At 39.5% G+C, this 25,425-nt stretch overlaps 1 long non-coding RNA gene across 2 annotated transcripts in view; it reads left to right on the forward strand.

Annotated features, from left to right (window-relative positions):
* Positions 1-18,271, forward strand: part of LOC126419280 (uncharacterized) — a 75,978-nt gene extending 57,707 nt beyond the window's left edge. The window contains exon 3 of one of the 2 annotated variants that reach the window (XR_007575951.1): positions 17,881-18,271. This is a non-coding gene — a long non-coding RNA (uncharacterized LOC126419280). The remainder of the gene's footprint in view (positions 1-17,880) is intronic. The other variant, XR_007575950.1, reaches the window with a different exon arrangement.
* The last annotated feature ends 7,154 nt before the right edge of the window (positions 18,272-25,425 follow it).

Raw genomic sequence — 25,425 nt, forward strand, 5'->3', positions numbered from 1 at the left:
TCTGGCCACACACTGTAGTTTGACACTAGGTGTCCAAGTATTTTGATTTCTTTTGCTCCAAAGACAGACTTTCAGTCTGCCTTGTTGGAGACACTTACGAACAGCCCTCAGTCTTTTGATATGTTCATCACATGTCTCTGAGTACACTATAATGTCATCTAAATAACAAAGACAAATCGTCCACTTCAGGTGACGTAGAAGGTTATCCATCATCCATTCAAAAGTTGCTGGTGCATTACACAAACCAAATGGCATTACCTTAAACCCATACAGGCCCTCAGGGGTGATGAATGCAGTTTTCTGATGATCAGGTTTATCTACTTCAATATGCCAGTATCCCGGGTACATGTCCATGGTTGAGAAAAACTTAGCCTCCTTCAGACCATCTAGTGTATCATCAATTTTTGGAAGAGGGTAAACGTTCTTTTTAGTTATCTTATTAAGCTTACTGTAATCAACACAAAAGCACCAACTGCCATCCTTCTTCCTGACAAGGGCCACTGGTGATGACCATGGGCTCTGCGAAGGTTGAATGAAGTCATTTTTCGTCATTTTCTCTATCTCATCGCAAATTATTTGACGTTCAGTTGCTGACACATGGTATGCTCTCTGGCTTATTGGTTGATAGTCTACAGTGCTAATCTGGCCGTTCAAACTTCTTGCATGTAATTCTTTTTTGATGCATTGTCTCAATATACTGGCACCATTTTATAAAGTCGTCTGCTGTCGAAACCTCCTTCAGGAGTAGGGCTTGATACATGTCCTCAGCAACACCCTTCGTGATATGTGCAACCTTATCTTCCTCCTTCATTCTAGGATCCACTATTTTACACAGCTCGAAGCTGTCTTGAATGTAGGATGCAGTAGTTTCTTGTGGATGCTGTGCCCTGCACTTTAATTTATCATCAGCCTTGCCTTTCTGTCACTGTGTGTCACTGAAATACTTGCGCAGTTCCACCCAGAATACTTCGCAGCTTGTTAACTTCTCCTCGTTGTTCTCATACCACTGCTTGGCAGTACCCTCCAAGTAGAAAAATACGTTAGCCAAACACACAGTGTTATCCCATTTGTTAAATTTGGCCAAATGCTCATATACCTTCAGCCACTTGTTTGGATCTTGGCCATCGTCACCAGAGAACCCAGAAGGATGTCTCATGTGGTGGCACACAGTCGCTGTCATTGTAATATCCTCTTCTTCTTCTGTCTCCGGTAGATTGCAATCTGTTGAATATGGCCCAAACTCAGGTTTCTCGCCACATTAACGGTGGCTCTGTTGTGGCCTGATGGGAGCAACTGTGTCGTCACAGGTTCCAATACCCAGCATCTCCACCAGAATAATGTCATGTAGAAGAAGGTGTACTTAGATGAATGATGGACACTTACTTCACTTAAAGAAGATTTATTCAGCACTTGCACGTACAAGAGCACAGAGCCTTTGGCCAAAACACATACAATGTAACTTACCAAATGAAAGCATTGGTATGTTGATAGAGACACTAACAAACACAAACACACACACAAAATTCAAGCTTTCGCAACCCACGGTTGCTTGATCAGGAAAGAGGGAAGGAGAGGGAAAGACAAAAGGATGTGGGTTTTAAGGAAGAGGATAAGGAGTAATTCCAATCCCGGGAGCGGAAAGACTTACCTTAGGGGGAAAAAGGGACAGGTATACACTCGCACACACACACACATATATAGAACATTCCAGTACGATGATTCTTGACATTTGTGGATACTTCTAGAATGTACTCAAACTGAATATAGAAATTAAAATGGTATACTGCAGATGAGTTTTGAACTCAGCACCCCCCATTCAATAGTTTAGTATAATAACCACTACACCACAGTGCAAGTCAGCTTCTTCTGCGAAAAAGTGATTAAAAGTGTTACTTGAAAGCAGACTTGTTCTGTGATAATTATAACTAGAATTCTGTAAATTCAAAGCAACAAGCAGTAATAAGAGAACTGTGGTATTAACAATGGTTTCTTCCCATAAAGTAGAAGCTTTCCAGCTAATCTTTAATGTTCATCTTAACCTGTGCAAGCACAAATAGAACTTAATAATTTGATAGGTAATTTTCAATAAGTGTGCAGTGTCAATTTCTCATGTACTTTTGTTGTTTATGAGCACCTCAAGTTGTTTCACAACTGTGAAAGTTTTATTTCAGTACAGCAAGTATAAACACAATGAAAAGAATGAATGGCCTAGTAAGCAATGACACATTCACTTCATCTGTCAACCTCAAGTAAAAGCATTTGCCTTTGTTTCAAGGTATCTTTCTTCAGCATCTAGTGTATCCTACATTGTTTTTCCGTGATCTCTCTCAGCTCTGTATGTTGCATTAAGTGTTGGAAATTCCAGCACTTGCAAGTGAAATGCTACTAAGTAAACAAAATGAGTAGCAGACCAGAATCCCAAATTCCATGCCCCTGATCAAAATGACACTAATAGGTTATCAACTTTATGTGACTTCACACATGAATGCATTGCTGTTACTGGGATGCATGCTGTTAGCATCGGTGTAGGGCATTAACTCTGAATGCATAACCATGTAAGAAATTTCAAAAGTCATTCAGTGCAAGACAAGCACATCTGTCTCTCAGAGAAGTGAAAGCCTTAACTAATTTCATTGCATACCACATCCAATATGACCTCTGTCTATGGCAGACACTGCATTTCTGCAAAGCCTCAGAGAAGCAACAGTGGTGTGCATTAATAAAAATCAAACAATCAATGTTTGTAAAATTGTTGATGATGCTAATTTCTGTCTCATTAAAAAATAGTGAGCAATGAGGCTCTGAAATAATAAAAACCCATTTTGCAGAGAATAGATTCTTAATTATTATCATGGCCTCTGTGACCAGCTCTCCAATGAAACACAATTAGGTGGTTTGAATCCTGTCTATGCTGACAAGTTTCCAAAGATCAATGAGTTTTATCCAGTGAGTGTTTTGACATAAGCAATCATTGGTATCTAGTGACTCATTACAGAGTATTTTCTTTTGCATGCTGTTCCAGTTGCCTTTGTCAAATGTTCTACAATAAATACATTCACAGCAAAGCTAATGCATCTACTGTGGAAAATCTTAAAGGCTTGTAAAGAAACTGCCAAAGTTGTCCTGTAGTATTTGCTGATGTCAACATGCCTAAATGCATTCTTGCTGTATCACCCATATGCTTTTATTGTATACTGCTCAGGTTTGTCTCATGTTTTGTTCCCAGCAACCTTAATTGTGTAAATGTAGTGACACAGTGAGATTACATTTAAAACATACAGTTGAATAATATATACCTCATATATTGGGACATGAAGTACTATTGATGAGGGGCACAATGACACAATGAAGAGCTGTTCCTGCACCAATTTCTTCTTTACATCAGTACCTATTGGTAACTATTATTTGAGGGATAGATGTTATAGGCCTTATGACACATGTGAGAATGGCCTGCCTTGGAGAGGACATAATGAATTCTCACTGTGCAGGAGAGCAAGAACTGATCTGAGAGTTCCTGTGGAGTAAGGCTGTGTGCCAGACCAGTACGTGAACCTGGAACTTTTGTCATTTGTGGGCAAGTGCTCTACTGACTCAGCTATGCAAGCACAACTCATGATGGCCCCTCATAGGTCCATTTCCAACAGTACCTCATCTCCTACCTTCCTACATGCTATATGGATCTTGGGTGTATAGAGGCAAGAAGGCATATATGGTCAAGTTTAAAGCAGTTGGCTGCTGACAACTAGCATGCTGCACTGGTATCGCCTCCAGCGCACCATTTGGAGCTTGGCATTGTCATATCCCACTGTTATCATTTCCGCTGCCCAAAGCTTTATGACTGCTAGTTTTCAAGAAGTTAACTTTTACAAACAGGAAAATTTCAGCAGTTTCAACAAGTTTAATGTAACACTGGGTGTGTTTAAAAATAAGAATGGATTTTTACTTATTTACAGACATAAGAGAATTTACACAGTATGTGAATTAAACAAATTTTTGTTTCATGCTTGTTAAGAACTAAAAACTGACCTTCTCTCGGTTATTTTGTGAACATATTTTATCAATTTGATGTTAATATAAATAAGTACACTGGACTGCACAGAGAGAAACAACCAAGACAATACACAGTACGGTAACATAATATGGAACAACTTGCATGTGACGGTAATTGACAATCTAACAGGAGTGCAGAATTTCATTTTATCATAGACCTACGTTAAGAGACTGCATGCCTTAAGTCCAGCAGCACAATCCCTACCTATGAGGCAGTTCTTTTTATGCTGCACTCCAGTCTGCACACATCACTGAATCTTGCATGACTACAATAACACTCGGAAAAGGGTCAGTGTACCAACACAGAAAGAACAGACTATGTGATAAAATCAACTATTTTGTTGAGGCCCCTTACTTGCCAATGAGGTTGACATTAAGAATGCACAACATTTATGCAAAATTGAGAACAGTACTTATCTGAATTCAGGGAGTTTGGGAGACAAACTTATGTGGATACAAAACAATCCCATTGTGTCGTATTTAGTTACTCATAGATAACCTTAAAATCCCTTTGATGTTGTGCCATGTGGCTCTTAGGAAAGTTTTGGACTCTGCCTTTAATAAAATCACATGATTTCTTCAGAACAAAAATCACACTAACAACCTGGACTCAACCACACGGCCATCGTCAACATCCTGTTACAACAATGAGCCAGTATACCAATGAAGGTCTCAACCCACTGACCGACAGTTGGTTGAGTCATGATGTATGGCCTCCCATATGCTTTGTTCTCTTAAACTACCTCCATCTAAGTCTGTAGATATTGCCACCAGGAAAAATAAACATTGAAACGGCAACTAAAAAGACTGCCTATGTGGATGATGTAACCAAGGCAGATTACAGTCTGAAGTAGGTCCGACATCAGCCAAGCCCCAAGACATTTTCTTCCATTCAATGGCCTGTCTGTCTTACTTAGAACATTGGAGGCTGCTGTGACAGCAGACAAGCTACTTTATCAGTTATTTGTCTATCAAAACTGCAGTGTCCTATATTGTTTTCTCCAGTGGATACTCTTTAGCCTGCATCTCGTGGTCGTGCGGTAGCGTTCTCGCTTCCCACGCCCGGGTTCCCGGGTTCGATTCCCGGCGAGGTCAGGGATTTTCTCTGCCTCGTGATGGCTGGGTGTTGTGTGATGTCCTTAGGTTAGTTAGGTTTAAGTAGTTCTAAATTCTAGGGGACTGATGACCATAGATGTTAAGTCCCATAGTGCTCAGAGCCATTTGATACTCTTTAGCAAAACTCTCTGAAAAATTTTCGTTTCATTTTTACTGTCTTAAAATGCATTTTTCGGATGTACTATTTTTCTTTCCTTGATTGTCCTTTCCTTAGACTCATCTGTTCACTAATTTCCAAGGGATATCTGTCCTCAGAAATTCAGTCTTACTAATTGTTTGTGCCTTAGCAAAACCTTATGTCAGCTCTCCAGAAACTTTCAGCAACTATGCTCTCCTGCCAGCTCTAATGACGTGGTGCCCTTGTCCCCCCTTCCCCCTCCCTTTCCTCCCTATGCAACAATGGTAGCTTCTTGCCTTCAGGTGGTCCTACAAATTCTAATGTCAGTGCTTAGTTGAAACTGATATATCTTGAGATCTAACTCTCAAATCACAAAGCATGTTTTCACAAAACTTACTGTAATCAAATTGTATGCCCATCATCCTGTGACTGCATATACTTATCACTCTCCTTCATTATTTTAATTTATCGAGAGATTAGCTATGAGTTTGCTGAGCATGCAAAGTGGAAGAATCTACCACTGTCATGTCTCAATCTTCTCACATTGTTTTTGAAACTTCCATGAGCTCTGAATATCGGTACATGATAAACTTCTCTTTCCTTTATTTCTACATCATGTAGGTATATTTTACTTTCTCACATTTTCTCCTGGCCCCAACTGTTCACAGCCTTCAATTCTGGCATTTTCATTTCCTTTACCAAGTCTTACCAGTTTTTAGAACACCCGCCAACATTTAGCACTATATATCTTAAGAAAACATGCACTGATAGTAACACCAGTTAATTCCAATACAACATATTTCAGTAAGAGTATCTCTTTATGCTATGTATGTAGTGTTATCACAGTTACTTTGTCGTACCACTTAACACTTCGCATCTAACTTCACCACACAGTTTCACATGCTAGTGCTGGTGTGTTAACCTATAAGATATGAGGTAAGTGATTATGATCCTCCACCTTGAGATGTAACCCTAGGCATGGGACAAAAGAGAGTATTGCTGTCCGCCATGTCTGCCATGACACCTTCTTTCTCATCAACACCATGGTCCACTTCAATTGCTACTCCAGAGCCCTCTTTCTCAAGATGTGAGCTAGGTTCATATATCTCAGAATATAAGCCTCACAATGACACCTGAATGGTACCATTTTCCACCCCATGTAACAAAGGTTGTTTTCTAACTACACACAGATTAATTTGTTATGCTGCATTTTCCAAATACTTTCAGAATAATTTTAGTCATGACTTTAGTGATGGAAGCTTACCATTATTACTCATTATGATTTACTCTGTCCAAGGAATACCACTCATGACTCCATAGACTTTTTTCCCTGTCCATTAATGTACTTTTTTGTTTTTCATAGACTGAAAATGATACTTTCTTGTATGCATTTGCTACATTTACTCAATCACTAGATCTTTTTATATTTACACTCCTGAGTCCACCTATTCTGGTGCTCCACACTGCTCAGTCTCTTATTTCCTTAGCCAATCACATAAAATATACAGGTCACACACCTGTCTGTGACACAAATCACTCATCTTCTTAACATCAGATCCTTGCAATCGTATTTATTACACATTCCGCACTATTACTTTAGTTCCAAGTAACATTTGTATTATATTTATTCCTCTTGTAACCTATTTTACTTAAACCATAAAAACACTGTTCATACTTGTATATCAGAGTGTTACTTCCAATGTTGTGATTTACCCAGAATTTTGTCTTGTTTTCACTTCATGTCCACCTTGTTATTTTCTCTGTATTTCAAAACTCTATTCACACTGTTCTACTTTTGGGATTTTACGTTTATCATGATATGTTCATGACATCCTGTATCCAACCATTGACTTACTTCACATATTCTCTTGCCATTTTAATGACTTCCCCACTTCAATTGTCTATATGCACATACTGAAGATTATCAACAATATATTAAACAAAAGAGGAAGAGAATAGAAGAAGGAAAGAATGCATTGTTCTACCCAGCTCAAGTACGCACAGTCGCCTCACTGTGAAGTTTCCCATAGAGCAGGAAACCTCATACCCTTTTTAATGTGCCTCATCCACCATCCCTTGATCAACTTTCCACGGATCTGTTTCTGGTCCTCCTTCCAGAGGATAACTCTTACATCCTTTTTCTGCTTCCCTTTGAACTCCAAAACAATATAAACTTATATAACTTATATTTCATACTTCTTTTTCGGTACAACCTTTGGTCCTACTTGGAAGTTCAAAATTTCCCAGAAATGGCTCCTTTTACTAAAAAAATTGTGTTACTACTGCCTTTTCCTAAGTAAACTCAGCATGAACAGGTGCTATGAAGTTCTAGTGGTACCAAAATGGGCGCCTTGTCATCCTCAGCCCACAGGCATCAATGAATATGGATGTAGAGGGGCATGTGGTCAGCACATCGCACTCCTGACCGTTAGTCAGTTTACATGGCCGGAGGTGCTACTTCTCCAACAAGTAGCTCCTCAGTTTGCCTCACAAGGGCTGAGTACACCCCACTTACAAACAGCGCTCAACAGACCGTCCAAGTTCTAGGTCACTCTGACAGTGTTTAACTACGCTGATCTGATGACTGCCTTTTCCTGCATGCTGATATTTTGTTAGAAAACGAATATTTGCATACTTGGAAATACACATGGTTTATTAGTTACTGGTTCAACACAAAGCACGTACAACAACAACAACAACAACAACATACAGAGAAACCACACACATGTGCATATTACTAACCACTGAACATGAAATACTGACTTTAGTTATTAAAGAACACCAAAGATGTAAAATACATTAACACTCTCCCTTATTTAATAACTTGCAAAGTCTAATCTTATTACATAAATACTGATATCTAATCGAAAACAGAGGCTTTTTTAGTATATCAGCAAGTTGTTCTACAGTATCTACTTTTGCAACTATGATTTCATAAGCACTAAATAGTTCACAAACAAAGAAATGCCTTATATGAATATGCTTCGTTCTTCAGTGAAACTTGGGATTCTGGGCAAGCCAGATAGCAGCTTCATTGTCAACCTCCAGAACTGGTGTTGCCTCCAATTGGTCCAATTCTGTCAGAATCTTCTTGATCCAGACAATTTCCTGAGCAGCTTCACTGGCAGCCACAACCTCAGCTTCAGTTGCGGATATGGCAGCAGAAGATTGCCTTTGACTAACCCAGGTGATGGGTACCCCAGAGTACAGACAAAGGACACCAGATGTTGAGAGCCCAGAGCCAAGATCACCACCAATGTGGTCAGCATCACTAGAACACTCTAAAACCTGCTTCCTAGAATTGTTTTTATATAAAAGTCCATAATTTGTTGTGCCTCTCAGGTATTGTAAGATTCTTTTAACTTTCACTACATCACAATCTGTTGATTTCATGATACAACACTGACAGCGTATGCAATGTCAGGACGTCTCCCACACATCAGAAACATCAGTACTCCAACAGCTTGACTGTGTGGAAATTCAGAGTTGCAAGGACTTTCTTCTGTATCATTGTCATTTATAATGGGTGTAGTTACAGCCTTGCAGTTCTTCATGTTGAAATGCTCTGGTGTTTTCCTGTGTAATGAGTCTGACTTACACATACAGATCCACGTTCTTGTTGGTCAATTTCCAGACCTAAGAAAAATGATGCAGGCACTGAAGTAATTTTAAACTCTTCTCTTAAATCACTGACAATGTCTTCAAATTCCTGTTCACTGTGAGCTGCAATCAGACCATCATCAACATAAAGCACAAGGAATATTTTCTTACAGCCTTACTGTCTCACAAAAAGACATGGATCAGCTTCACTCCTCAGAAAGCCCAGTTTAGTGAGATGATTACTGTACTTCTAATTCCAGCAATGCAGAGCCTGTTTCAGTCTGTATGGACTTTTCTTCAAGCAACATACTCTCCCAGACCCATCATCACATCCTTGAGGTTGTTGCATATAAATGGTTTCTTTTGAATCAATATAAATGCTCTCCCTTGCAGCAACACTTAGCAGTGCTCTGAATGTGCTCTGAATGTCTGCTCATAGTCAACTCCTCTCTGCTGTGAATAACCCTTAATCACCAATCTTGCCTTGAATTTATTGACTGAGCCATCAGCATTTGTTTGAATTTATACACCGATCTATTAGGAATGGACATCTTTGCATATGGTAGGTCAACCACATCCCTCGTTTCATTTTCTTGACGAGCTTTTATTTCAGAATCCATAACTTCCTTCCAGAAATCATTTTGAACAGACTTCATGGCATCGCTGTATGTTTCTGGTTCTTGGAAAGATATTGAGAGGTTCATTACATAATCATTAAACTTTTGTGGAGGTCTGAGGGTTAACCGATCACGCAGACATGGTAAAGCTTCTGCACTTGTGTCTTCCTGATCTTCCTCCTGAGGGTCTTCATCTACACCCAAGGAACTGCCATCCTCTTCACTCTCACTATCAATACCATTGGTCTTCAGTCTGAGGTACTGGATCCTGATGACTGAAAACATTCACTGGAAGAGTTGAACTTTTCTCACTCTTCAGTGGCCTCTCCTCGAAGATGACATCTCATGACCTAATGAGTGTGCACACCTCTCCACAATAAATTCTGTAACCCTCATTGTGATCATATTCAATAAGGACACATTTCAGTGCTTTTCGGTCCATGTTCCTCCTCTGTTGTTTTGGAATATGAGCATAGCAAGTGGAGCCTGTCACCTGCGGATGTTTCAGGCTTGGCTTCCTTCCATACCACAATTCATATGAATATGTTCCTGGAATACTGGAAGGCCCTTTTCGGTTTAGAATGTAGGTTGTGGTGTTCACCATCTCTGCCCAAAGTTTCTGTGGAATGTTTGCATGTGCATGCATTATGGCCCTGGCAGTTTCCACAACTGTGCAGTTCTCTCTTTCACTGCACCCATTTTGTTCTGGAGTGTAAGGCATTGTGAGGTGTTGAATTACACCCTCTTTGTGAAGAATCTCTTTTGCTTGTTTGTTGTCAAATTCTTTCCCATTATCACTCAGAAGTTCCTTGATGGTATGTCCAGCAGCTTTTGCTTCAGCTATTAACTGCCTTAACTTTTCTGCAGACTTTTCTTGCATGAAATATGTTGCCCTAAACTTTGTACAATCATCTTTGAAAAGAACAAAATACCAGTGCCCTGACACAGAAGGTACTTGAAACGGACCACATACATCAGCGTGAATAAGTTCACCTGGTTCTGCTGTCCTCTTTCTGTTGTCAAATGGCAAACGAAGAGCCTTGACATAAATACAGCCTTCACAAAGTTCACTGTCCATTTCCACCTCATTATTTAACTCGCTACAAAGTACAGACTTCACATGGCGGCTTGTTCTGGTTTCCAAATGTTTCATGATAAAGCTGCAACATATTGTCTCTGCTAGTGGTATTAACTGCGCTGAGGGAGCTAGGTTTCACATTTCTTACAGCAAGTTTAAAATGGCCTACGAAGCAATCACAGACAACTGCCAATCTAGTAACATTATCAATCTTAAGATGACAAATTTCTGCAGTTTATGTGAATTTACTTTCTGGATGTTTATCCTTTATTGCAAGAACAGATAATATATTGTTGTGAATCTGAGGTACATACCATACATCTGTCAAGGTAATTCTGTTCCATTTTCCTCCAACTGCTGCTTTAATGTCTATTGAACCTTTTTCCAATTGCTTCAATTATGTCACCATTAGCTGTAGTAACTGACTGTTTTGTTAGAAAACGCTGAAATGTTTTGAAACAATTCCTGTCATTTGTAATATGACTTGTTGCACCATTGTCTATATACCAGTCATCATTTCTACATTCAGAGTTCATCACAGAAGATGTCATAGCAAGAAGTAGCATATTTGTATCTGTGGTAGCTGGTTTTGGAGGTTTGCCATCCGCTGCCCACTTTCTGCACACTTTAATTGTATGGTTAGGTTTCTTGCAGTAATTACATATTAATTTCTTTTTATCTGTTGGATTTACTTGCTGAAATGACAGCCTTGATGAGTCTGTAGTGAGGGCTTCTTGTTTACTAAAATCACCCTCCTTTGTACTCAGAGCTTTTTCATATGCACACAATTGATTTGTTAAATTAACAATTGTTCTGTCATCTCTATATGTTAGCATCCAACTAGATTTAAACCAAAAATAGTCTTCTGGTAGTGTTCCTTATATTTTACAAATAAAAGACAAATCAGGCATTTCTGAATTATTTACGATATCTTTGGTCATTTCTGGTTTCAATTAACTCCACAAATATTTCTGTTAGGAAATATGTGTCACAATATCATCTTCAGGAACCTTTTTGTAACTAAAGAACTCCAAACAAAGGTTGTACACTTTGTCTTCAGAGACACCATCAAATATTTTGTGTGATTCTGTCCACACTTCATACGCTGTATTTAGATGCATTATTTTCTGTTAAGTTTTTTCCAACATATTTGTAGTAAAAACAAGTAGAGCGTTGCTGTCTACTTTGTTAAAAGCTTCTAAAGCACTTTTATAGATCGCCCTTTGTTCAACGGTAGCACTTTCTGAAATAATACTAGGTTTCACTGCCCTGCCTTCCACAACATCAAGTGCACCAGGAATTCCTCATAGACAAATACTTATTTTGTATTTCCAAATGTTCCAATTTGTTTTGCCTTCCACAACTCCGATGTTGATAATTCTCATTGAATCCATAGTGGTTGCATGGAATTAACAACTTCAAAAATGTCTTCTTGGAGATAACTTTAAAAACCTTTTGCACAGAGCTACGTTATTATTTTTGTACAAGTGTCCTTTTAACACACACCTGGGCCCATAACCTGCTGAGATTTTCTTAGAAAAAAAAATATTTGCACATTTGGAAATACATGTGGTTCATGGTGTGGGTTCCTGTAGTCATGTCCTAGTTCATGAACCACGGGCAACGTATGAGTGGCCAAGTAAGTGGTCCCGACAGTCGGGATACCAGTTACTTTGGAATAAGGCTGGGCATCTCGGACATATTCTGAGTCGTGGTCACCTTTGTGCTCATACGGCAAAGACTACTAAATCCACCAGTTAGTCCCTCAGCGGTTAGGGGTAAAACCCAATGGGACTCGGGGCAAGTAAGGCTAGCAACCTGCTTCCCTGGTACTTTAAATATGATGCTGGCAACAATCAGAGCAAAATGCCTCGGACCTTTGGAGGTGACGGAGTCCCACCTCTAACTGACAAACCAGGGACTCCAAAGATACGACTTGGCAAACAAATGGTAATGAGATGGGGAGCTATTAATATCAATGGGGGCTACTCTGGGAAGAAGGTAGAGCTGGCAGAGGCTGCAAGTAAGATGGGGCTGGACGTTTTAGCTGTTAGTGACATTCGGGTAAGGGGTGAGAAAGAAGAGGAAGTGGGAGAATACAAGGTCTACCTGTCAGGAGTCAAAGCAGGAATAGCACAATGGGGTGTAGGGCTTTACATCAGGAAAGAAATGGAACCCAGCGTAGTTGCAATAAGGTATGTAAACGAACGACTGATGTGGATAGATTTGACAGTGTCTAGCAAGAAATTAGGATTGTGTCAGTATATTCGCATTGTGAAGGGACAGATCAAGATAAGATGGATAGTTTTTATGAGGCACTCAGTGATGTAGTTGTTAGAGTAAAGGACAAGGACAGTGTTCTGCTCATGGGTGATTTTAACGCCAGGATTGGAAATCGAACAGAAGGGTATGAAAAGGTTATGGGTAAATTTGGAGAGGATATGGAGGCCAACAGGAACGGGAAACAACTCTTGGATTTCTGTGCCAGTATGGGCTTAGTAATCACAAACTCCTTTTTTAAACATAAGAACATTCACCGGTATACTTGGGAATGGAGGGGAACCAGATCTGTCATTGACTATATAATAACAGATCAGGAATTCAGGAAGGCTGTGAGGGACACACGTGTATTCAGGGAATTCTTTGATGACACTGATCATTATTTAATCTGCAGTGAAATTGGGATTGTGAGGCCGAAAGTGCAGGAGGTCAGGTCCATATGTAGGAGGATAAGAGTGGAGAAACTTCAGGATACGGAAATCAGGCACAAGTACATAACAGCGATCTCAGAAAGGTACCAGTTAGTTGAATGTAGTCAATTACAGTCATTGGAAAAGAAATGGACAAGGTACAGGGACACAGTACTAGAAGTGGCTAAAGAATGTCTTGTAATAGCAGTGTGTAAAAGTAGGGTGAAGCAAACAGCTTGGTGGAATGATACAGTCAAGGCAGCCCGTAAAAGGAAAAAGAAGGCGTATCAAAAATGGCTACAAACCAGAACCCAGGTAGACAGAGAAAATTATGTTGAGGAAAGAAACAAAGCCAAACAGATAATTGCAGCATCCAAGAAGAAATCGTGAGAAGACTTTGGAAACAGGTTGGACGCTATGGGTCAAGCTGCTGGAAAACCATTCTGGAGTGTAATCAGCAGTCTTCGAAAGGGAGGTAAGAAGGAAATGACAAGTATTTTGGACAGGTCAGGAAAACTGCTGGTGAATCCTGTGGATGCCTTGGGCAGATGGAGGGAATATTTTGAAGAGTTGCTCAATGTAGGTGAAAATGCGATCAGTAATGTTTCAGATTTCGAGGTAGAATGGGATAGGAATGATGATGGAAATAGGATCACATTTGAGGAAGTGGAAAAAATGGTCAATAGATTGCAGTGCAATAAAGCAGCTGGGGTGGATGAAATTAAGTCGGAACTCATCAAATTCAGTGGAATGTCAGGTTTTAAATGGCTACACAGGATAATTGAAATGGCCTGGGAGTCGGGACAGGTTCCATCAGACTGGACAAAAGCAGTAATCACACCAATCTTTAAACATGGAAACAGAAAAGATTGTAACAACTATAGAGATATCTCTTTAATCAGCGTTGTGGGTAAAATCTTCTCAGGTATTGTTGAAAGGAAAGTGCAAGTATTAGTTGAGGACCAATTGGATGAAAATCAGTGTGGGTTTAGGCCTCTTAGAGGTTGTCAGGACCAGATCTTTAGCTTACGGCAAATAATGGAGAAGTGTTATGAGTGGAACAGGGAATTGTATCTATGCTTTATAGATCTAGAAAAGGCATATGACCGGGTTCCTAGGAGGAAGTTATTGTCTGTTCTACAATATTATGGAATAGGAGGCAAACTTTTGCAAGCAATTAAAGGTCTTTATATGGATAGTCAGGCAGCAGTTAGAGTTGATGGTAAATTGAGTTCATGGTTCAGAGTAGTTTCAGGGGTAAGACAAGGCTGCAACCTGTCTCCACTGTTGTTCATATTATTTATGGATCATATGTTGAAAACAATAGACTGACTGGGTGAGATTAAGATATGTGAACACAAAATAAGCAGTCTTGCATATGCGGATGACTTAGTTGTGATGGCAGATTCGATTGAAAGTTTGCAAAGTAATATTTCAGAGCTAGATCAGAAATGTAAGGACTATGGTATGAAGATTAGCATCTCCAAAACGAAAGTAATGTCAGTGGGAAAGAAATATAAACGGATTGAGTGCCAAATAGAAGGAACAAAGTTAGAACAGGTGGACGGTTTCAAGTACTTAGGATGCATATTCTCACAGGATGGCAACATAGTGAAAGAACTGGAAGCGAGGTGTAGCAAAGCTAATGCAGTGAGCGCTCAGCTACGATCTACTCTCTTCTACAAGAAGGAAGTCAGTACCAAGACTAAGTTATCTGTGCACCGTTCAATCTTTCGACCAATTTCGTTGTACGGGAGCGAAAGCTGGGTGGATTCAGGTTACCTTATCAACAAGGTTGAGGTTACGGATATGAAAGTAGCTAGGATGATTGCAGGTACTAGTAGATGGGAACAATGGCAGGAGGGTGTCAACAATGAGGAAATCAAAGAAAAACTGGGAATGAACTATATAGATGTAGCAGTCAGGGCGAACAGGCTTAGACGGTGGGGTCATGTTACACGCATGGGAGAAGCAAGGTTACCCAAGAGACTCATGAATTCAGCAGTAGAGTGTAGGAGGAGTCGGGGCAGACCGAGGAGAAGGTACCTGGATTCGGTTAAGAATGATTTTGAAGTAATAGGTTTAACATCAGAAGAGGCACCAATGTTAGCACTGAATAGGGGATCATGGAGGAATTTTATAAGGGGGGCTATGCTCCAGACTGAACACTCAAAGGCATAATCAGTCTTAAATGATGATGATGATGATGATGATGATGATGATGATGATGATTGGAAATACATATGGTTTATTAGGTACCGGTTCAACACAAAGTACGTACAACAAGAACAACAATATACAGAAAAACCACACACAGGTGCGTATTACCAACATTAGCACTGCATGTACATTATTATACAACACCGCTCGACATTTACATCACAACAATTTATATTAAAGAATTGATACCTATGATCATGTTAACACAGTTTCTGAATTCTCAAACGTGTGCAATTCTGTGACCACAACTTTGAACTGCAAGAGTAGTTTGACTTCATGTTGGATTGTTTTTGGACACCATCCCTGTAGCACCAAAAATTTTAACGTTACAGGTCAGCAGTAGTACTGTGTTCATTTTGCTAGGTGAAGTCACTGAAATCTGTGAACAGCTGTCAACCAGTACCTCACTTTCTAAGCCACCTACTGCTACTTTTACAATCGGATTGACATCAGCTGAAATGGGCACCAGCTCTCCCCCACAAAACAACTCTTTTATTTTGGCTTTTTTTTTTTTTACCCAACTCAGTCACAGGCATCGAATTTCTATCTTTGCTCTTCCTATTCACTATTGAGTGTGGGAGTCTAAAAGCACACTGCATGAGTGCTGTCCAACCTTGATGGCAGTCATATTTGGCATCTCCATCAAATACGAATTTATAAATCATATTAGTGCTGTCCAGAGGCACTCTTGTGTTTTGTAATGAACATTCTTATTTGAATTCTCTCCCTTGCAGTTCAGAAGTGCTTGCTTCCTTGCAGTCTTTCATATACTGTTCTGGAGCCTGAAGTCCTCACACTTGCCACATCAACGAATTTTTACTTCTTATTGTTCCTGTTCCAGTCAGTTGCTTTTTGTCAAACTGTCACACTATCCCAATAGTACCAGCAGCATTTAATCCATCAGTTATGTCATAATAATAAATGGGGTGCAAGTCAGGTGACTCTTCACACACACTCAGTGGTGCAGGAATGTCTCCCCCACTCATTAGTGTCTCCATTCTTACAAAGTTCAATAGAACTTCCCATCAGCTGCCCAACCAAGCTATTCAGCAATCTTGTTCCCCCACTGAGTGCACCTCCTCCCCACCAAGGTCACCTGTGGCAGCTGCTATATACACTTTATTTATGTTCCTCACTATTACTTGCCATTTTTCTACTTCAAACTGGTCATCAGAATGATTGAAATTCTGTTGCCTGCCATGCACATCATCATAAGTGGCACGAGTCTTCCACCTTCCCGCAGCTCCTATGTTATATTTTGCACTGTACTGTAAGGGCCATGAGAATATTAGACTCTTTCAAGAAAATGTTCATAATTCTCGTAATTGTCATGGAGTGGTGCTACAAGTTCTCACCAAACACAGAATGGTAACAAAAGTTTTATACCCACAACAACAACTGTACAGCCACCCCACATCAGTACTTACAGATTGCCTTCATTGTGCCCTGGACAGGTTGAACTAGTCTTCGATCCAGAAATGTATGAGCAGTTCTCACTGAATTGCTGTAGACCAATATTCTTTCAAAAATTGGACCTTGATAATTTGTAAATTATTACAGTACTTAGTTACATCATTCACTTGTCTAAAGACAGCATCTTTGAATTGCTCTGCTGTAAAAGAAACAGACAGCGAATGAGTTGTAGAAAAGGTAGTAAGAGCAACTTGACTTTCTGCGAGTTGTATCCAAGGCTATATCCTCAAAGTCTTATGTGGATGACCTCATCCGCAGCTGGTTCCATGGCTAAGTAAAGATGAGGACAGCAACCAGGCAACAGTCGGTTACTGCTTCACAGTGGGCTAATAGCAACTTGTCCAGAAACACATGGAAGTATGACTTCTTGACATGGCTGGAAGTACGAGAAGATTGTACTGAAAGATGTTAGGCGATTAGCCAGTTTCATCCATAGCTAGTTTCACACTCTTGGATATTATGGTGCAACTTAATGGTATAAATAGTAACAAACATTATGAGCACAATGAAACAAACAAAAATTAACAAAATATAGGCACTAGTAACTTCACTAGGCAAAAATTAATTTATATCATTACCTTTGTCAAAGTATCATTAACCATAAAGCCACATGACAAGATTAAAATGTGAGGATGCCCCTAGTATAACTATAAAATGTAGAAACTGTAGCTTATACGTTTGAAATCCGTGGTAACAGCTAAAGAGGCGAAACTTCTAAAATGTAATAATTGTTTCCAGTTTAAAATTTGTTTCATACTTGGAAACTGACTCCTTTTGATGAACTGTTCCTTGTGATATGCACCTCCCTCTACTCTTTATGTGTAAGGTCTATGTGTTTTGGCATAAAACTTGAAATTTGACATTTCACTTATGTGGCATAGGCACCAGCACTTAAATCAGTGTCTTTGTTGTCCACAGGTGTGCTCGGTTGTCTTGGACACTCCTAATGTCCCCTGTGACAGGTCAGCCAGCAGCGACAAAGTCATTAGTATCGGGGTGGACACCCACCTTCCAGGCAACGAGAACAGCAGCTCATCATCGACGATGTTTTCTTTTTCTATTGTGGTGGGCATCCGCATACTATAAGCGCAGCCAATACACTAGCAGCACCACGTGTCGACGTCACGGGCACAGAGAAGACATCACCTATTGGCTGGAGACGCTGTGGCTCTGCTGTTACCACAACAGAAACATTACATCATTGTGAGGCTACATCAGTACAGTCAGAAATGTTTACCTGGCATTTAAAACTGATTTTTGTTTACAATAAACAAATTATTTGAGCAACATAAGAATACTCATTGAGAGTAACGTATCATTGTTTAATAGTTCGCGTAACAACCTTCACTGAGATCAGTTTAGGGCATCTGTTTTAGCTTTGTACTAGAGCGTTAGTTACACGACGATACATGCATTGGCCTATTCACTTTCATTCAGCATCTTGTTCCATCAGAAATGTAACAGCATTCTTGAAGGCGTTCACTGCCAACCACTTAGCCTATATGTAGCAGTGTATGTTATGCGTCATCAACCTCACAATTTCTTTATGGCAGAACTCTCAATACAGACAAAGTTTCCAGAGCTTCATGTTTTCGAAGCCATCTTCAGAGTATAACAGTCCTAGATCGAGAGATAATGCCTGAGAAAAGAAACTTATAATAGAGAAGAATTTATCTGTGGTCGTCACAGACACAGCTACAAACTAATAATCCTGACTTTTTTCCCATGGAAATCTTAACACTTAAACATCCCTCTTGACATATTCTGCCTGAGAAAGGCCACACCAGTTAAGTTACCACACTGTATTCATTCGCTTCATCACAGATATTTCACATGAAAAGTCAAAATAAAAAGGAAATCATTTCATGCTTGGCAGAGCGAGTGCACCAGCATACATCATTGGTTCAGTAAATGACGTGTCACAGTCACATGACTGGCCATCGGTCCCTATCAGCCGACTTCCACAATTGGTGGCCAGAGTCTGGTGTGACATAGGCAAACTCTAGAGCACAATGTTTTGAGCTGGACCACAGCCAACAGCTCTTTCACACAACATTTTTTGATCTTTTTCTATTGCTGAAAGTCAGAAAGTGAAACACATTATTTTTACTCTTCCATTGTAGCAAAATGATACCTTTAGCTTTTAGGGGAATGTAAATACATGTCAGGTATTGCACATCACATAGTAGATATCCACTGCTGTACCAAAACACTATTTCTGGGAAGTTGAATCTTCCCCCAAGTGTTGAGAGGTGGTAATAGCTAATGCATCCTAGAACATTGTCTAACATGATTGTTTTCATGGTGCAGGTGTTAATGGTGGGCAAAGGCATAATGTTATTGCGACATTATACTTGTTCCCCACGTTTGTCTTTCCAAAGGTGCATTCGGCACTGGCTTCTTTTTTATTCATATATATTACTTCTCAAGTCAACATCCCTTTTCTTCAAGACATGCTAATCGTACACAGATGACTGAGGCATCATTAGAAAATTTTTAATCGTTTCTCATACTGCATACCGGTTTTGTGCTAAGACTTACTATTTGTCGAAAATTTTGAACTATCGTAGGCAAAAGGGCATCATAGATGTCCGGCATCATACCTGTAGTTTGTGAAGCTAACCTCTTACTCACGAACAAGAAACTCACTTTTCATTTTATCTTATTACAAATTACATCTTATTAACTGGATAATTTGTATACATCAGTGTCATAGACTATGACGGTGACCACTGCAGTAGTCCATTATCTCTGCCTGTTGTACAGGTTGACATTCCTATACGAATATGTCTTTCGAAATGACAAAAATATTAGCCCCTGCCAACATAAATTATGATTTACGTATTGCTGCTATGGCCTAACGTGCTTACATGAAGTACGAAATGCAATCAGAATCCTGAAATACAGTTAGAATTTATTGAGGTCTTAGTGAATACCAGGTAAGAAGCGAATTAAAATTGCATTTGCTGTCACTATAAGCAAGTTACGGGGACAAAGTTTCAAATCGTATTTACCATATCCATTCTTTACTTACAGGCAGTCGCATGTAACCATTTCAGGACAAACTAAATCAACAACATTTTCGTATCCCTTAAGGAAAATGAAAAATAAAAAGTTCATGAAGCTCAAATTCTTATACGATATATCAATTACAATTAGATATACTAAAGCTCTGGAAACAATTTCGTTCAAATTTTCTGTGTGGAAATATATAGTAAAGCGTGCGTCATAAATTTATGATTATTATTTCACTTTTTTGGTTTATTTTTAAAGAATTTTTATCAGTTCACAAACCATCTGTATCCCAACTACATTCTTATCCCAAATACTGTCATTATTTAAAACTATGAAAGCACTTAAGTTTCGTACAGGGCTCCTGATGAGTAATAATGTCCAGCCGCATTGAACAGCTCTGTTGGAGGTGCTCTTGGAGTAGGAGGATATTTGGCAAATGGGCAGGCCTGTCCCGTGACGTAAATTTCATTGAGCACGTGTGAGATCCAGTAGGAAAACGTGTTTCAGCATATCCACATTCACCAATGACCATCCAACAGCTGTCAGTCCTGCTGGTAGATGAATCAAACGCACTGCCACAAGAACTTACTACCAACCGTATGGTCAGCATAGGAGGACGCAATAGAGCATGCACTGTCATCAGTGGTGATCACACATTCCATTAAGACCCATGTCCCGCCATTTGTAATACCAGGGGACCTCATGAAATGCGGACACTTTAGTGTAATTCGACTTTGAATGAAGTTATTTCTGTTCTCATTGCGCACTTCTTTCAGTAACCTTCTCTAATACACTGTAGCAATTCTTTCTATGAATGGCCCACATTTCATTGAACCATATTACTTGGCAGAGACACATCTTGTGAAAATTACGAACTTTTTGTCCATAAGGTTTGCACAACAGTTGTATTGCCATGACTTGACACACAAATAGCCAAGATAGATATTGACGATAGTGCAAAACACCATTCACAGTAAGATTCTACACTGCTATTATGTTTCCATACTCAATCGCAATCACAAGGCCACCTGCAATTATCTACCACAACATCAGAATAGCCCATACGCAGTCAGATAGTGATGATAGCTCTACATACCGGTCCTGTAGTGAGAGATGACACGGGAGTATGACAAAATTTTCGTTCATCTCATCACATCTCCTACACGATAGTACATCATTTTATTTAGCAACATCAGTTGAAGTAACAATAAATCTCATTGCACCTCTGAGGTAGTGTCACCTTGAGCTACACCTGCATGAATACTCTGTAAGTCACCTTTAAGTGCCTGGCAGAGGGTTCATCAAAACACTTTTACTATTCCTCTACCGTTCCACTCTGTAACAGTGAATGGGAAAAACGGACTTTGCTGAAAAGATATCACTGCCCTGAAAAACAGTATTGTTTTAATGGCTGGCATCATCAGTCATGTAACATGTCCATCTCTCTCTCCCCTATTTTTTGATAATACCAAATGAGCTGCCCCTCACTGAGCTTTTTCAATGTCCTCTCGTCAGTCCCATCTGGTAAGGGTACCATACTGCACAGTCATACCCAAGCGCAGGATGGACAATTATAATGTAGGCAATCTCCTTAGTAGACCTGTTGCATCTTCTAAGTTCTCTGCCAGTAAAATGAAGTCTTTGGTTTGCCTCCCCCAAAATATTATCTATGTGATCATTCCAATTTCAGGAACATTGCATCATAATTATGAACAACACAGGCACTGCAATACTATAACTATCCACCGACAATTAGCAAGTGTCTTTCAATTAAAAATGTCACTCTTGTATGGCAATATACATAATTAACATATGAATGCTGGTTACAGACACATGATTGACAACATACGGAAATTTGGGTCTGGCTCAGATAGCCTAATGGTAAGGTGACCACTCGCGATAAGTGGGAAATCCGCATTTGAGTCCTGGTCCAGCACAAATTTTCATTATTGTCATTCAGTTATACAGTTGACGGTTGTCCAATGTGTGCCTGTTCCTTTCCACATGGATGCACATCTAAAGGAACATTGCATTGTACTTCAGAACAACAAAGCCACTGCAGTATTTTATTTATCCACCAATACTGGGCTAGTGACTTTCAATTAAAATATCTCTCCTGTACGGGAATATACATAACAGATGTACAAGTGCAGGTTGGCGACATACATGGAAAATACACAGGTAGCTAATGGTAAACTGACAGGTATCAATAAGCCAGAAATCTGCCACAATTCTAGGTCCAGCACAAAAAATTTTTTGTTTTCACTCCATTATACAGCTAATGTTTTTCCATATTTGCAACTACAACTACATTGCATGCACTTGTCTGACTCAGTTCTGTCCTATGGTATAATCTGCAACTTGTTGAAGTTAAAATGAAAAAAAAAAAAAAAAGATTGCTACAGAGGTTGAAATAAGAACATTTTGTCAAGTTGACAAGTAAATATCTTGAAGAAGCCTCTTCAGGGAGCTAAGATTTCATATACTTACATGTCAGTCATATGCTCCATACTGGTGTTTCTGGTTGATGATAAATGTGAATTTAGGGTGAATTCATAAATTCACTAACACAATATTAGAATTAAATATAATTTTGATATAGATTAAATATAAATCTCTAGTTTTCAGAATGGAGCTTATTTATTCTGGTGCAAAACGTTATAATTGGTTATATATTGGCTTATGACAAGAAACTGAAAATATCCAAATATTTAAAGTTGAAATAAAAGAATGTAGTAGCCATTCTATGTGCAGTGTACTCAAGGGTACTCAAGAATATATGAGGCACTGAGAGCACAAGCGGACTAACCCCGGAGAAGTCAATATGGAGGAAACAGGTCTCATAATACGGGCCCACAAATAATGTATGTTTGTGATACATTGCAGCCTTGTAACATGCATATGATGTAACTGTGGTTTTATTGAACAATATTTTGACATAGATAAATTACAAACGTACTATATAGTAGAATATTAGCAGTTTTGTTGTGGCTTAGTCCATTTTCGCTCCAAGTAGTTGAACATTCTCAATGAGAGGTCCGTTAGTACGCTGATGCATGTGACAATAGTATTCATTACTAGTATACATTGTACACATTACATGTACCATTTTACATTGGTTTCTGTAATGTTACGCATTGTGTTACATTTCAAAATCATCCACAGGCAATGTTTCTACAGCATTTGATGACGTTTGTAAAGTTTTGTAGAAATCATGATGAAGTGGAGGTACATACGGAAGCAAACTTAGCAGATCCTTCTTTTTTGCCTCTGTAATTACATTTCCATCAGGATAAAGCAGTTCGAGATTGCTGATGCATGTGGATGTTCGTTTGGCCACATCAATTTCCTGAAATGGCTCTTGGTTTTGGTTCGAGTATTTATACAATATTTTGAATCTGTTGGTTGCTTCATACCGCAGCCACTGTATGTTCAACCATTGTACTTTACAATTGCCAGAAGACATTTTTCGATTCGTGATGTTTCTTTCGAGTTGTTTTGTTGAAAAGAAACATTCCGCATTCATATTAATTACCTTGAATGGATTCCTTTTTCTGGCACTCACTACCACATCATTCCAGTGTTTAGGACGGTAAATATTAGGAAAATACTTTTTTCGTTTCTGAACTAAGCCAAAATCCTGATCACAGGGCAGGTACGAGTGTCCGCTAACTAAAAATTTATGGTCTATTTCCTTCACAGAGAACTCTGAGCTGTTGACAATATATTGGCACAGTACAGCAACCTTTATGTTTCTATTCTGGCCTCCGCACTGATCAGAGTACATAATTAGTTTTTCAGTCCTGACAAAACTGCGTATGAAGTACAGCAAACAAGAACCAATTTCTTGTGGCCCTCTCGACGCAATGGATTCATGCCACAGAAACATGTATACATCATCATTGTGCATATTGTGGATGCCAAAGCAATATGTCCACAACTGACGTTTGTAATAGCAAACTCCAGTTGAGATGATCGGTGTAGGCAAAGTTTTCATCAAATCAAATGTTATCACTGTAACGTTACCATCTGATTTGCTAAGCAATGTATCACTATGTAAACCTGCCCGTGCATACTCAGCTTTTTGCTGATGGAATTCACGTTCTGCAATTAACTCCGTCCTCTCCTTATCATTATCGGCAGCTGTTATTTTTACCTGCAAAGCATCACATGTTCGACAAGAGTCGGACACTGGTGGATGAAATGACAAATTGAAGTTTTCGTAAAAAATTTTGCGGAAAATAAAATGAGAAACGGGCATTTGCTCCTCTGCACAGTACAGTGAATACATGACTGATAAATTTAAATCTGGTCCTAAATACTTTCTACCGTTATTTTTATGATACGCATAATGGCTTTCATACGCCGGGAATTTTTCTATGAAACGTTTTACTACATCAACTTTGTGGCGAGGTGTTTTATTACCAGGTTCACCTTTACCTCTACCATCACGAGGAGGGGTGGCTTTTTCCCCTTTATTCTTGAGTACCCTATCGATTCTTCCAGCAGATACGGCTAAAGTATTCTGAAAGAATCTTTTGCACACCCTCGTTTCAGACCCATTTGAATTGAGCAAGTAATACAATCTCGTCTTCTCCCTACGTGAATGTTGCTGACCTACGTAAGACCGTGCTTTATCAACGACTTTAATCATGGTAAACAGGAAAGCCGACTGCAGATCGTGGCTGCCTAAATTATAAAACTCATTGAACACTTGTTCCTGCTGTTCTTCGTTGATGTGTTTGTGGCACTCATACCGGCACGTACACTCGCTGATTTTCCGCAATTCCTTTCGAGGTACAAGGTTACCCTTACGGTTTACATACTCTTGACCTAGAGCTCTCCGTTCTTTCCTAACGTTACGAAGCCATTTATCTTCGTTTCTAAGGCGCTTCTTTCCTCGGCTCCGTACCACGGCATCGTCGTTCGTCTCTGGCACGTCCTCTGGAACAGTTGTTGCTGCAGCCGTGCTCGCTCTCGCGTCTCCCGGCACTTCCCCATCGGACGCAAACATCTCTGTAATAACAATATCCATCCCTCAATGTAATATTAACTACACTACAGTAATGGTCAACGTGTGCATTGGTATCCACAGGCGAAGCAATTGCTCAACACAACTCGGCAGGCGGTAAAACATTGTTGTACACATAACATTACAAGTGATCGTTACTTGATTACACAAAATAGCAATACATAAAGTATTGTTTGTATGTCATTCTGTTTTCGTATGGAAAACAACCTGCATTTTCTGAACAAAGTCACCATTCGAGATACGGTACATCTAGACGTGTTTGCATATGAACGCGTTAGTGTACAATCGACAGTGTTATCCGCAAAAAAGGAATAGAACACAATACAAACTAACCTTCCAATTGCTCCTCCACACTTTTCGCAGGGGCTGCCATGCTGATCAACTGAAATACACGTCCACGTGGTCACTGGTCCAAT

The sequence above is a fragment of the Schistocerca serialis genome, chromosome 9, assembly GCF_023864345.2.
Source record: "Schistocerca serialis cubense isolate TAMUIC-IGC-003099 chromosome 9, iqSchSeri2.2, whole genome shotgun sequence".
Lineage (NCBI taxonomy): Eukaryota > Metazoa > Arthropoda > Insecta > Orthoptera > Acrididae > Schistocerca > Schistocerca serialis.